We start from the raw sequence: 13,443 nt of genomic DNA, 5'->3' as shown, positions 1-13,443 counted from the left end.
CAATCTAGTTCACTGGGGGTTCAGTCTTAGCAGGACCAAGGGCTTCCCCTTCCACTGGTGATCTTACTAGAATATTCATTGCTACCTATGAGGTCAGAGTCCAGGGTCAGTCCATGTATAGTCCTTAGGTAGTGGCTTAGTCCCTGGAAGCTCTGGTTGCTTGGCATTGTTGTTCATAACGGGTCTCGGGCCCCTTCAAACTCTTCCAGTTCTTTCTCTGATTCTTTCAACGGGGGTCCCGTTCTCAGTTCAGTGGATTGCTGCTGGCATTCGCCTCTGTATTGCTGTATTCTGGCTGTGTCTCTCAGGAGCGATCTACATCCGGCTCCTGTCGGCCTGCACTTCTTTGCTTCATCTATCTTGTCTAATTGGATGGCTGTATATGTGTGGGCCACATGTGGGGCAGGCTCTGAATGGGTGTTTTTTCTGTGTCTGTTTTAATCTTTGCCTCTCTATTCCCTGCCAAGGGTATTCTTGTTCCCCTTTTAAAGAAGGAGTGAAGCATTCACATTTTGATCATCCGTCTTGAGGTTCATTTGTTCTAGGCAGCTAGGGTAATTCAAGCATTTGGACTAATAGCCACTTATCAATGGGTGCATACCATGTGTGTTTTTCTGTGATTGGGTTACCTCACTCAGGATGATATTTTCCAGTTCCAACCATTTGCCTACGAATTTCATAAAGTCATTGTTTTTGATAGCTGAGTAATATTCCATTGTGTAGATGTACCACATTTTCTGTATCCATTCCTCTGTTGAAGGGCATCTGGGTTCTTTCCACCTTCTGGCTATTATAAATAAGGCTGCGATGAACATAGTGGAGCACGTGTCTTTTTTATATGTTGGGCATCTTTTGGGTATATGCCCAAGAGAGGTATAGCTGGATCCTCAGGCAGTTCAATGTCCAATTTTCTGAGGAACCTCCAGACTGATTTCCAGAATGGTTGTACCAGTCTGCAATCCCACCAACAATGGAGGAGTGTTCCTCTTTCTCCACATCCTCGCCAGCATTTGCTGTCACCTGAGTTTTTGATCTTAGCCATTCTCACTGGTGTGAGGTGAAATCTCAGGGTTGTTTTGATTTGCATTTCCCTTATGACTAAAGATGTTGAACATTTCTTTAGGTGTTTCTCAGCCATTCGGCATTCCTCAGCTGTGAATTCTTTGTTTAGCTCTGAACCCCATTTTTTAATAGGGTCATTTGTCTCCCTGCGGTCTAACTTCTTGAGTTCTTTGTATATTTTGGATATAAGGCCTCTATCTGTTGTAGGATTGGTAAAGATGATAGGAGTTTCTAAAGCTTCCACAGAGTTATTGGTTGCTATTGCAGTGGAGACTGGGTCCTGCTTGCCACTATGAGACAGGAAAACTCAACTGGACAGTGGGGAAGAACATGGACTTCTTGAAGGCAATGAAAGACACCTTGAGTCCCTTTAATTGCAGAGTAAGGGGACCAATTTCAGAAGATGATCCTAAATGTTATCTCACAAGTCAATTCACTACAGACATCAGAGAAAAGTTTATCAGGGTTCAGGCAAGTTTAGATCTGCAGAATAAGCTCATAATGTCTTATTTCTTATGAATTTGTTCCCTCTGCCTGCATAAACATATTAACAAACATTTGGTGACTAGCAAGCAGTGGTGGAGCATGGCTTTATTTTCAGCACTTTGGAGACAGAGGTTTATTTGTACATGTCTATACATATGACATGAATGCATTAGTTCATATAAGCCAAGTCTACAATTTATGTTGACTTTTGAATGGCCAAGAATAGCAAATACCAGCTTTATTAACAAAGAAAGAAGAATTGGCTTATTATAAAAGGTATTCAAATTATTAAAATGTATACTAGTTAGGAGCTTGAAATGGTGTAAGAATAGATACAGGCAAACTATGGGAAGGCATGAACAAAGCTTGCAATAGATTCTATTCCAGAGCCTGAAGAAAGATCCAATTCAACTAACATTTTCATTTTCATATTTTAAATTTTTTTTTGATATCTAAATTCTGGAACTCTAAGGAAAAACATTCATGTGGCTTCAGTAATCTATGTATGTATGTATGTATGTATGTATGTATGTATGTATGTATATATGTATGTATGTATCTTTGCTTTATTTTCTTTTTTCTCTGTGCAACCTTGGCTGTCCTGAAACTTGTTCTGTGTACCAGAATGGCCTTGAACTCACAAAGGCCTGCCTGCCTCTGCCTACCAAGTCTTGAAATTAAAGACCTGCTCCACCACTGGCTGCTAGTCACCAAATGTTTGACAATATTTTTATGTAGGCAGAGGAAACCAATTCATAGGAAATAAAAGTATGTGAAAATAATAGATAAAATTTCTAAGGAATGAAGAAATCAGTGAAGTTCTAAATAGAGGAATATTTTGTTGACAGGTAGACTATTTAATTTTAATTCCCCTCAGGTTCGATTGTAAAAATACTGGAGTCATTTCATCACAAACACATTTAAGATTATATTAGTATATTTAGTTTTAAACACCAGATTTTTATAGTAATGTGGATGTTATATTTTATTTAACTTTATTTTTATTTTGTTTGCTGTCCCCAAGTGTTTACATATTGATTCTATGCTTTCAGGTCTTCTCATTATTAACTATTTATCATGAATATATTTTCTTCATATAAACTTATACATATAAATATACAAATTATATTAATGTGTTTTTCAAACATAACACATTTCATTTGTTTGCTAGTTTATTAAGAAGAAATATAATATTAACTAGAAAGATAATCTTCAATGCAGTATTTCCATGTTATGTATTATATTTCATATAGCTTTTCATAGATATCCTTTTCTGATTTGTTTACATACCTTTTAAACATGAATAAATAATGGTTGCTTGGTTTTGTTAACATATTTTTCTTAATGTGGCATTATATCCTATTAATGTAAGTATATAAATTTTTAGATGAAATAACATAAAATTAGGTTTTGAATTGACCTGTAATAGATTTATGTGTTGTAAAGATAGTTTTCAATCATGATTCTAATCAAAAGTATTCTCAAATAACAATATATTGATTTTAAGGATATCACCAGATTAAATTTGGTATGGTCTAACTTGTTTATTGAACATTCTAGAAATCTGTAACATTTGTCCTGTTTGTCAGTTCTTTAGTAATTTAAATATAAGGTACATAATTGTTCTAGAGTTCTTACACTTGTTCTGCCCTATTTGATTTTATATTTTATATATTTATAAATTCAATTTTATCCTATGTATTGCTTCGGCAAACACTAAATTTTGTGTGCAGATTTTAAAGACAATAATGTTTAAAATGCCTTCAATACATTAATAGATTTTAGTATAATGTCTGCAAATAAATTCTATTTGAGTTTAATGATAGTGTGGATTCTTCTAATTCATATTATCTTTGCCTACCTCTATTTTATATTAATTCCCTATATTCATAAAATGTTCAATGTAAATATTTGATAGGACATGTCTTTAGCCACTATTAAATCTTTTTTTTTTCCTTTTTCTTTTTTTCGGAGCTGGGAACCGAACCCAGGGCCTTGCGCTTCGCTTCCTAGGCAAGCGCTCTACCACTGAGCTAAATCCCCAGCCCCGCCACTATTAAATCTTAATACAAAAATTTTAAATAATTCTATACAATATATGAGTGTCATGGGTTTTTGTTTTGTTTTCTATTCCTTTTATGTTCTTTTTAGATTTATTTACTTTTTTGTATATGAATTTTATATCTGCATATTAATTGTATGCACAATATGAGTTTGGTGACCCCAATGACCCGAAAATGGCAGCAAATCTTTTGAAACTGAACTTAGAGGTAATTATAGACCACCATATGGGTAATGTGAACCAAATTTAGGTATTCTGCAAGCAAAACAAGTGCTCTTAACCACTGAACTATCTCTCCAGTGCCTAAAACATATTTACTATAAATTGATTAGCTTATGAATTATTTTTCTCACTTCAATTCATGAATGTCTCTAAGTTAATTGGTTAATCTCCTTAAATTTGTATTTCATCTTTATTCGGATAAGTCCTTTATTAAATAATATTTGATACTAAATTTATAGATTCTCTGACATCTAAATGATAACTAGATCTTTTAAAAAAGAAGAATGAACTAGTTATGGTACCCATCACTCATGACAGTACATAGAATGTCTTATATATTGAGGTTTTTGTGCTCACTCTTACAATAAATTGAGCTTTATGTGTTTCCAATTTTCACTGCTATGTGTAGAACTTATTTTCTACCTTAATTCCTTATTTTTTTATTTACATTAATTAATTAATTAATTTTCATTGCATCCCTATTGCAGTCCCCACTCTCCTCCCAGTCTCCCCTTCATATGGTCACTGCCCACCTCTGCCTGACCTCTGAGAAGGGGGAGGTCCTCCATCAGTACCAACCCACTTGCCACATCAATTCACTGCAGGACTAGGCACATCCTCTCCCACTGATGCCAGACAAGATAGCACAATTAGAGGAACAGGATCTGTATATAGTCAACACAGTCAGGGTAAGCCTCCACTCCAGTTGTTGAGGAACCCACATGAAAACCAAGCTGCAAGTCTACTACATATATGCTGGGGGAGTTCTAGGTCTAGCCCATCCTCACTCTTTGGCAGTTCCATCTCTAAGAACCCCCAAGGGTCCACTTTAGTTGATTTTGTAGGCTTCTTGTGAAGTCCCTATCCCTTCCTCATAATAAAAGTGTATTATGTTAGGTTGCAATTTACTTTTTCTAATATGTCAATTATAATAATTAGAAAAATAATTAAAATATAAAAATATGAAATGTCATGATGTTCATTGAAGTCTGGGGGTAAAAATATATGTATAGTGCTAATCCTATTTTTCAAAACTAAACTTAGAAATAGCCCAGGGTGATAGGAAAAAGAAAACAAGTTAATGGAATGAATAATAAAGAGAGAAAATACTAAATGCAATGATGATCATCTATATATGGGAAATCACTAGCAAAAATGACCATACCTCATAAAATCATTATCTCAGTCTTCAACCTGTAAAAAGTATGTTTATAATAAAGTTTACACAAAGGAGTAAATATGGAAGATGAAAAGAATGAATAAATATATCAGTATATTTTGTAGATGATACTCCCCCACTATCATGGTAGATGTCTACCTATTTATTCTACTATCCCTTCTCAAATTGTGGCCAAAGTTGACAATACAATTTCTGAAGCAATAGAGTAACTAGTCAAAACTTTGTTAGAAGGGAGAAGCTGCATTTCCCATGAATCTCTACCTATAAGATCAAAAAAGTTAAAGGCACAATGAAGAATCATTAAAAGAATGAACTAAAGATTATTACCATTATCAAAGAAAGACATATAAAGAAATCTGCCAGTGACTTACCATGGCTGTGTCTCCTTTGTAAATTACTACAGAGTGACTCTTGAGTCCAAACATCCTTTCAGATATACTTGCACAAGGGGCCAATCCCAGCCTAACAGAAATAAAATCCTAGGGCTTTTCAGAAGCCCATGTGATAAGGCAGAAGAAAAGGAACATCTCTGTTAGGGAACCCAGGAGCATGCGTATTAATGTTGCTGCAAACCGGATGTGACGTTACGAAGTGTGACTACCGAAGCTGGTATACAGAAAAGTTGAAAGAAGAAGAGTTGTCTCAGGTACTGCTGATTGTTAAAAATATGATTCTAAATAAGGGTATAGGGGGTTATACCACACTGAACAGAGACCTTCCAGGCACAGATGAGAATTTCGCTTTTGCCATTAGACCTCATCCAGCCTTCTTTGGCCTGGGATAAAATACAAATTTAGAGGTGTGATTTGACTTGGAGATCTTGCTTCAAACAAAGGACGTATCTATCCTTAGAAAGAACCTTTGGAGGAAATATTAAGGAATCTGCTTTTGCATGGTAATAGTGTAGCCAGGACAGTGTTTGGGGCAGGATGCACTGTGAGAAAACGGAGGCCTTAGTCAGATGAAATCAGTAATGGGTGCAACTAAGGGAGAATAGGAGGTTTAATGATTATAGAAGTCAAGATACTGCCCGAAGTGAATAGTTTGTGTTACGTCTGCTGGAAGTAGCCACAATATACTCTGATTTGGTTTGTTCAGTATACTTAATGTCTCAAAACGACATTTTAGTGTTTGTTGTTTTTAAAACAGATTTATTTAGCCAGGTGGTAGTGGCAAGTGCCTTTAATCACAGCACTTGAGGAGCAGAGGCAGGTGAGTTCAAGACTAGCCTCCTGTCCAGACTGAGTTCCAGGATAGCCTAGGTTGTTCCAAAGAGAAATCCTGTCTCGAAAACAAAACAAAAACCAAACCAAACAAAACAAAAAACAAGTCAAAAAAATCTTAATTATGTGTACTTTGTGTGTGTGTGTGTGTGTGTGTGTGTGTTTTGTTGATGTGTACTTTTATATGCATGGATGTCATATATATATATGAATATGTGTGTAGTTATCAGCAAATACCAAAAGAGATGTCAGATCTGGAAATAGAGCTACATAGGCCTTTTGCTCACAAACTCTATAGGTGCTAGGAAAAAACTACTCATTAACCACTGAATCATCACTCCAACATAGCTTTCCAGAGTTTATTAGAGAATTATGGTCTTTGGGGGAGGTGTTGAATGTTGTTTTTTAAAAATTTGTTTAACATTCATTGCTAGATATAATATGATTAGGTCAAATTTACCTCCCATTACCCAAACAAACACTTAATTCTGCTCACATCTCTATCACCACTTTTCCCTCCCAACTTCTTGTTTTCCATTCTTTAAACTTTCCCATTTAACACTCCTCATTCTCTTTCAAATCCCTGGCCTCTCTTTTTGTTAATTACTGCAATATATATATATGCATTCCAAAACATATAATCTACTTAATCTCTGTGTTACTTGGTTTGTATGTTTTCAGCACTTACAGATTAGAATTGGAAAACCAATTAATACACTGTTCCCTGGGGAAGAGGATTTCTCTTGTGCAGCATTCCTTTATCACCTTAAGTTCTTTGTGTAATGGTGGGGCCTCATAGGCTTTTCTTCACTCACTTCTGTATGTCTTTTGGTGTCATCCTTATTCAGCTCATGTTGAGCAGTCATATTGGTGAGAATTATGGCTCTCTGACATTAGTAAGAGATAAAATCCTACAGAAAACTCTCTGATCCTCTAACTCTTAGAGTCTTTTTTCCCCTCCTCCACAATGCTCCCTAAGATTTAGGTGCAGGAGTGTTTATAGATGTTTATATTGTCACTAAGTGCCACACCTCTGCATTTTCATTGGTTGGAGTTTTCTGTATTGTTGTTTTCCATATATTGCAAAAATAAGTGTCCTTGTTAATGCATGAAGATAACACTTAAAGTCTGTATAAGGAGAAATGTTAAAATTGTTCTTAGTAATTATGCTAGCTTAGTAAACAAGTGGTTGTATGTTCTCTTCCAATATTGATGACTTCACTATCACTGGGGAATTTTCTATGTTTTCGGGCCTGGCTTTCCTCTTGTTCGGTGGGCCTTAAGTTCAATTAGAGAGCTGTTGGCTAGTGTAAAGTATATGTGCCACTACTGAACATTTAGGGGTATCATTTTGTGCTGATTGTGGTTCATAGGCATCATAGCAGGGTAGGACTATTGTTTACCCTTCCCTTTGGATAATTGCATGGGGCCTTCTGGCAATATGAAAACCAGTCCTCAGGTCTATTCCAGCTATGACATTGCTGGGTCCTTGTGAAGTGCATTCTGTCTTAAACAATAGGAACTTACTTTATACCTCTGCCCTCAAACTTCTTGTAACATAGCACCTCTCCATCATTTTAATAGTCAAAGTTCATGCTCCCCATGTGTGTATGAGTGTTGGACAATCTACTGAAATATGGATATGGTCTCTCAGGGCCCACTTCCCAGAAGAAAACTGACTTTTCCATCTCTAGTTAGCAATAGTTAGCAATAATTCTTCAAATAGTGATAGGTTCCTTAGGGCTTTTTCCCTGTTTGGTTGGTTGGTTGGTTGGTTGGTTGGTTTTGTTTTTGATAGGTTCCTACCTTGTAGTTTGGGATTGCCTATATTTGGCTTCTGTAGACCAACTTGGTAGTCTTGAACATAAGAGAGTCCTTCTATCTCTGTCTATTAGAATTTTTCTATTCCTTTTCTTCAAAGTTCTCTGAGGCTTAGGTTTATTGATTATGTTGTAAATGTATCAGTTGGAGCTAGACACCACACTATGAATTGTTTTGGGACATTTTGTATGAATGTATTTTGGCCAGTTAAGGATTTCTCTGATTTTCTCATGTAAAATCAAGGAAAGTGGTACAATTACCTGTGGAGATAAGCATAGACAGACTACAGTTGAGAATTTTAGTGGTTTAGGAAAGTGACACTAGTAAGAATACCAAGGAAGAAAAGCAATTAATCTTCTAGGGTCCATACCCTCACCAGCTATGGGTAGTTGTCAAGCTTTATGATACCAGTTATAAATTCCCTCCTTTTGAGTAGTCTTTTGTCCTATTAGTTTGCTATTGACTACTGCCAAAATATGTGTCACTATTGCACCCTTAGATATAGCTTGTGATGCTGGTCATTGTTCAAGTTCCTAGAATTTACAACTACATAGAACTATTCAATTGCTTTTACCCTTTGGCACCTAGCACTGTACCTTTGGATAACATGAGAACTAGTCCTCAAGTAGGAGGCTTATAGATCAGATGCTGCTCAATTCCTCCATATTGTGCATCTAAATTGTGTAGTGTTTTTAGCAATAAGGATTTACTTTCAAGTACTAGCAGACTAGAGAAATGAGAAATGAGAAAGGAGAAAGGAGAAAGGAGAAATGAGAATAATGTTGTTTTAGAATCTCATAGACCTCCTTCACCTAAATTCACAGAGAGGTTTTACATGCACAGTACTAGGGTTTAGATAGTATGTGGCTCTTAGAGTGATTGTTATCTGCATTATATGTCACAAAATAGAGCATGGTCTGTAAGGTAATTTGTGACTCTTGGAGTAACCATTTTCAACCTAACAGCATAATTTTATTCAAATTTGTGTGTGTGTGTGTGTGTGTGTGTGTGTGTGTGTTTTAAGTTACCATAAAATAATGTTTCCCTGTGTAATTTTCATTTTTTCCTCTTAATGTTTTTTTCTCATTTCTTTCCCTCTCTCCCTCTGTATTGCCTTTTCTTCTCCCTTACCAGATAAAATTACTACCCTATTTTTCCCATTATTCCTTTATAATACCTCTGTGTGGCATTTTATTAATGGTTAATTGATATAGCATGTCCCATCCCATTTTAAGTAGTATTATTCCTGGAGCAGACCTAACTCATTCCCTATTCTGTTACTATGAAGAGACACCATAACCAAGGCAACTCTTATAAAAGAAAATATTTCTTTAGGGCTGACTCACAGTATCGCATATTTACTCTATTATCATCATGGCAAGAAGCCTCTACTGCTTCACAAGAGTAGTAGTTGAGAGCTACATCCTGAAGCATAGGCAGAAAGAGATTATGGGCTTGAAATGAGCTTTTGAAACCTCAAAGGCCACTCCCAGAGACACACTTCCATCAATATGGAACTGTATATTCAAATATATGAACCTATAGATAGGTACCATTTTTATTTAAACCTCCATGTTCTGCTGCCCTATCGTTTTATAGCCATATCATAATACAAAATGCATTTTTAGGACAAGGGCAAATGTATTCACATTTGTTGTCAAAATATCACAAGAGTGGTTTGTTTCAAGGCACTTAGTAATGTTTTCTCCTTTGCAACATCTTGAACCAGGCTATCATAATCTACCCTGGTCTAAGCATCTCTGTCTTCCATGCTTCTACTAGTATGATCCATTAAGCTCCCTTTAAAACATTCAACTACTTTTCTAATCCAAAGACCCAAAGTCCACATTCTGCCAACAAGCAGCATGGTCAAGCCTGACATAGCAATACTCCATTCCCTAGTACCACCTTATGACTTAGTCACTATTCTGTTGTGAAGAAACAGTATGACCCAGTCAGTCCTCTAAGAGATGTATTTACTTTGAGACTTGCTTAAAGTTTCTGAGGTTTAATCCATTATGATCATGGTGGGAAGCATGGCTTCATGAAGGCAGATGCTGGAGCAGTAGCTGAGAGTTACATCCTGATCCATAGTCAGAGAGAGACTATGAGTTTGTCATGGGCTGTTGAAATCTTGAAGTCCATCCATCCCTAATGGCACATTTCCTCTAACAAGTACACACCTTCTAATCATTTCAAATATGCCATTCCCTGGTGACTAAGCATTGGAATACATTAACCTGTGTGGGACATTTTGATTAAGACCATCAAAAGGCCAGAAGTAGGAAGGCAATAAGCAATATTCCTCCTTGGTTTCTGCTTTAGTTCCTGCCTCCAGATAGCTGCCTTAAGTTCATCCTTTGACTTCCTTCAGTGATGTACTTTAACCTGCATGATGAAATAAACCCTTTCCTCCTAAATTGCCTTTGGTCAGTATTTTATTACAGCATTCAAGAAGCAAACTGGGACAACTATTTCATGATATTTATTTGGAATGATACACTATAATGAGATTATAAGTTCTAGACTAAGACCATAGGCCATGTGAATATCCAAGGAAACTCTGTTTGAAAGATATAAATCCACATGAACTACATTCTCAAAAAGAAATGCTTACCAAGGTACTTTTCTTTGGCTATTTGCTTAACCCTAGAAGAACTCTGGAAGGAGCATCTACAAAGAACATGCTTTATACCATAACTTTCTTTCTTCTTTTTCAGTGAGCTGTTGCCTTTGATTGGAAGCACTAGAACCAGACAATTAAAAGGGAAGACACCAAGGTGCTTTCCAAATTTAAGGTAAGTATTCTAAGTTAGCATTTAAAGACTTAACCACTTTAGAACACAGGTGGCCTTGCAATATGCACCTATAATGTTAGAACTTAGATACTGGAACACACATAATGAAGGATGCCTTTTTACATTCTTTTGTTTCCTAATACATGAGCAGTTAGTACAAGAAGAAAATAACAGACTAGCAACAGCAAAGAGCCTTCTGCTTACTAAGTGATTGTAGGCATTGAATAAAAATTGAAGAAGTTAATTTGTTATAGTTAGTAACTTCACATGCTTCATTCTGGTCTTCAGATTTTGAATTGTTTTTTTAGGTACTAAAACAATATTCTTTATTTAGATTCTCTATGGGTATCACAAAGCTGGTTTAAATATTGAAACTAATTCTGGTAGAACTGTGTAGTAATTTTAAACATCAGAAAAACATAGTCACAGTTGTTCCTTTAAATTATATGGAGATTCGTGCTATTATTATTATCACTATGTATTCTCTTCTAATCTTTTTTATTGGTTCTTTTTAATTTACATTTCAAATTTTATTCCATTTCCCAGTTTCCAATACATTAGCTCCCTATCCCATCCTCCTCCCCCTTCTTCTATCAGGGTGCCCTCCTCCGCAGCCACACCCCCTTCCTGCCCCGCCCCCACCATGACAATACCCTACACTGGGGGTTCCAGCCTTGGCAGGAACAAGGGCTTTTCCTACCATTGGTGCCCAACAAGGCCATCCTCTGCTACAAATGCAGCTGGAGCTGTAGGTCTGTCCATGTGTAGTCTTTGGGAAGTGGTTTAGTCCCTGGGAGCTCTGGTTGGTTGGTATTATTGTTCTTATGTGGTGGCAAACCCCTCAGCTCCTTCAATCCTTTCTCTAATTCCTCCAATGGGGACCCCAGTCTCAGTTCAGTGGTTTGCTGTGACCATTCACCTCTGCATTTCTCACACTCTGCCTGAGCCTCTCAGGAGACATTTATGTCGGGCTCTTGTCAGGATGCACTTCTTGAATTTATTAATACACACACACACACACACACACACACACACACACACACACACACACACACACCACCCAGGTGGGGCAGGCTCTGAATGGCTATTCTTTCAGTCACTGCTCCAAACTTTGTCTCCATATCTTCACCTATGAATATTGTTCTTCCGTGTTTTAAGAAGGACTTAAGCATCTGCCCTTTGATTGTTCTTCTTCTTGAGTTTCATATGGTCTGTGGATTTTATCTTGGGTAATGAGAGATTTGGGGCTAATACCCACTTATCAGTGAGGGCATACCATATGTGTTTTTTGTGATTGGGTTACGTCATGCAGGATGATTTTTTTTTTAGTTCCATTCAATTGCCTAAGAATTTCAAGAAGTCATTGTTTTTGATAGCTGAGTAGTACTCCATTGTGTAGCTGTACCACATTTTCTGCATCCATTTCTGAAGGAAATCTGGGTTCTTTCCAGCTTCTGGCTATTATCAATATGGCTGCTATGAACATAGTGGAGCGAGACTCTTTGTTGTTTGTTGGAGCAACCTTTGGGGATATGACCAGGAGAGGTATAGCTGGGTCCTCAGTTAGGACAATGTCCAATTTTCTGAGGAACTTCCAGACTGATTCCAGAGTGGTTTTTTTTTTAATTATTAACTTGAGTATTTCTTATATACATTTCGAGTGTTATTCCCTTTCCCAGTTTCCGGGCAAACATCCCCCTCCCCCCTCCCCTTTCTTATTGGTGTTCCCCTCACCACCCTCCCCCCATTGTCCCCCTCCCCCCAACAGTCTAGTTCACTGGGGGTTCAGTCTTAGCAGGACCCAGGGCTTCCCCTTCCACTGGTGCTCTTACTAGGATATTCATTGCTACCTATGAGGTCAGAGTCCAGGGTCAGTCCATGTATAGTCTTTACGTAGTGGCTTAGTCCCTGGAAGCTCTGGTTGCTTGGCATTGTTGTACATATGGGGTCTCGAGCCCCTTCAAGCTCTTCCAGTTCTTTCTCTGATTCCTTCAACGGGGGTCCTATTCTCAGTTCCGTGGTTTGCTGCTGGTATTCGCCTCTGTATTTGCTGTATTCTGGCTGTGTCTCTCAGGAGCGATCTACATCCGGCTCCTGTCGGTCTGCACTTCTTTGCTTCATCCATCTTGTCTAATTGGGTGGCTGTATATGCATGGGCCACATGTGGGGCAGACTCTGAATGGGTGTTCCTTCAGTCTCTGTTTTAATCTTTGCCTCTCTCTTCCCTGCCAAGGGTATTCTTGTTCCCCTTTTAAAGAAGGAGTGAACCATTCACATTTTGATCATCTGTCTTGAGTTTCATTTGTTCTAGGCATTTAGGGTAATTCAAGCATTTGGGCTAATAGCCACTTATCAGTGAGTGCATACCATGTATGTCTTTCTGTGTTTGGGTTAGCTCACTCAGGATGATATTTTCCAGTTCCAGCCATTTGCCTACGAATTTCATAAACTCGTTGTTTTTGATAGCTGAGTAATATTCCATTGTGTAGATGTACCACATTTTCTGTATCCATTCCTCTGTTGAAGGGCATCTGGGTTCTTTCCAGCTTCTGGCTATTATAAATAAGGCTGCAATGAACATAGTGGAGC

At 37.4% G+C, this 13,443-nt stretch overlaps 1 protein-coding gene across 20 annotated transcripts in view; it reads left to right on the top strand.

Annotated features, from left to right (window-relative positions):
- Mageb16 (MAGE family member B16) overlaps positions 1-13,443 on the top strand; it is a 218,310-nt gene that overhangs the window by 192,086 nt on the left and 12,781 nt on the right. For all 20 annotated transcript variants that reach the window (NM_001025013.1, XM_087599994.1, XM_087600004.1 and 17 more), the window contains one exon: positions 10,777-10,854. The gene's annotated coding sequence lies outside the window, so the exon portion shown is untranslated. The remainder of the gene's footprint in view (positions 1-10,776; positions 10,855-13,443) is intronic.

Source organism: Rattus norvegicus, chromosome X (assembly GCF_021556685.1).
Source record: "Rattus norvegicus strain SHRSP/BbbUtx chromosome X, alternate assembly SHRSP_T2T, whole genome shotgun sequence".
Classification (NCBI taxonomy): Eukaryota; Metazoa; Chordata; class Mammalia; order Rodentia; family Muridae; genus Rattus; species Rattus norvegicus.
Note: the sequence above shows the minus strand (reverse complement) of the source record. Positions and strands in the feature narration are given on the sequence as shown.